We start from the raw sequence: 2,213 nt of genomic DNA on the forward strand, positions 1-2,213 counted from the left end.
CTATGCAAAAGCATTCAATTGTGTGGATCATAACAAATTATGGATAACATTGAGAAGAATGGGAATTCCAGAACACTTGATTATACTCATGAGGAACCTGTCGATAGATCAGGAGACTGTCATTTGAACAGAATAAGGGGATACTGCATGGTTCAAAATCAAGAAGGGAGTGTGTCATGATTGTATCCTTTCACCATACTTACTCAGTTTGTATGCTGAGCAAATAATCCAAGAAGCTAGATTATAAGAAGAATGTGGCATTAGGATTGGAGGAAGTCTCATTAACAACCTGCAATATGCAGATGACACAACTTTGTTAGCTGAAAGATTAAAGACTACAGTCTGCAGTAAGGATTACACCTCAATATAAAGAAAACAAAAATCCTCACAACTGGTCCAATAAACAGCTTCACGGTAGATGGAGAAAAGATTGAAGTTGTCAAGAATTTTATATTACTTGGTTCTACAATCAACACAAATGGAAGTAGCAGTCAAAACGTTAGACAGTGTATTGCATTGGGCATATCTGCTGCAAAAGACCTCTTTCAAGTGATGAAGAGCACAGATGTCTCCTTGAAGACTAAGGTGCGCCTAACCCAAGCCATGGTGTTTTCAGTAGCCTCATATGCATGTGAAAGCTCGACAGTGAATAAGGAAAACTGAAGAAGAGTTTGATGCTTTTGAGTTGTGGTGTTGGAGAAGAATACTACGAGTACCATGGTCTGCTAAAAGGACTAACAGATCTGTCCAGGAAGAAGTACAGCCAGAATGCTCCTTGGAAGCAAGAATGGCCAGACTTCGTTTCACCTATTTTGGTTATGTTGTCAGAAGGAACCATTCCCTGGAGAAGGATATTATACTTGATAAAGTAGAGAGTCAACAAAGAAGGGGAAGGCCCTAAATGAGATGGATAGACACAGTGGCTGCAGTAATGGGCTCAGGTATAGCAAGGCTTGTGAGGCTGGCACAAGACAGGGCAGGGTTTTGTTCTGCTGTGTATCTAGTCACTATGAGTCAGAGATGACTCGACGGTACCTAACAACAACAACAAGCTCCCCCTGAGAATGGAAGACAAAATACTTTTCAGTATTTTAGTGTGCTACAGTGAATTACTTAATATGGTCTTTGTGACTCCCACCAGATGGCTGGTGGGACCATGCAAACGTGAGGTGCTTGTGGTCCACCAAGGGGATTGGATGGATTGTTAACAGTGTAGATAAAGTACATGGCACACTTGTAGGGAAGGATCATGGAAATAAGGTGTATGGATTCCTAACATGAGCATTGGCCAGTTTCCCATTCTACAAGGCTTAAAATGAGCCATCCCAGAAGTGGAAAGGCGGATCTCATTGCCATCAGGAGAGAAGAACTGGGAGTAGGGTGCCTTCTTGGACCTGTGATTCCTGCACTGAGATGGCAGAGAGATGGTGGCAGCAGAGCCAAGAGACCTGAGAGACCAGCACAAGACAGAGCGGCAGGCTTCCTGGCCCATGGAGCAAGAAAGCTGAGTGCTTCCAGGCAAAAGGCTTGCTGGTGGAGTGGGACGCCTCTTTGGGCACTTATCTTTAAAGCTAAAAGAACTTTGTAACACTGGCCCAGGCAGGGCAAAGGCCATGGGCAGAGAGAAGTGTGCCTGTGGCGTGGCTCAGAAGAAGCTGTCCTGATTGAAAAACTGTCTCCTGGGTTGTTTTCTGATCCTGAACTGTAACCTATTACTCCCGTAATAAAGCCCATAATCGTGAGTATTATCTGTGAGTTCTGTGTGGCCAATGCAACAAATGATCAAACTGAGCAGAGAAGTAGAAAGTGCAGTGAGAGGGATGGTTGGCGTCAAGGTTGGAGGGTGGTGGCATGTCTGACCTCTATTTCATAGGAATCAGCATTGGGCTGTTGGTGTTCATCCTGATTCTCTCCCCCTCTTAGTGGAGTCAGAGGAGGTCACATGCCACTTCCATGACCTTTTTGCAATTAGGCTTTTCAGTAACACTGGTATATACATCCAAATTTGTTCAAAAGATTGATTGGCTTAGGACTACTGGATCCTAGAGTTGGGATTGCTCTTTTTGCTTTTAGTGTACCATCAGCAGTTTTATACATTTGGGGCCTTGGGCAGTCAGCTGCCCCACCCAAGGTTGGCGGTTCAAACCCACCGGCCGCTCCCCGCCAGGTAGACGGGCCATCTCTTGGGAGCTCTGGTAGCATAGTGGCTAAGA

This window comes from Orycteropus afer, unplaced genomic scaffold (assembly GCF_000298275.1).
Source record: "Orycteropus afer afer isolate SDZICR_OR568_19922 unplaced genomic scaffold, OryAfe1.0 scaffold00123, whole genome shotgun sequence".
Taxonomy (NCBI): Eukaryota; Metazoa; Chordata; class Mammalia; order Tubulidentata; family Orycteropodidae; genus Orycteropus; species Orycteropus afer.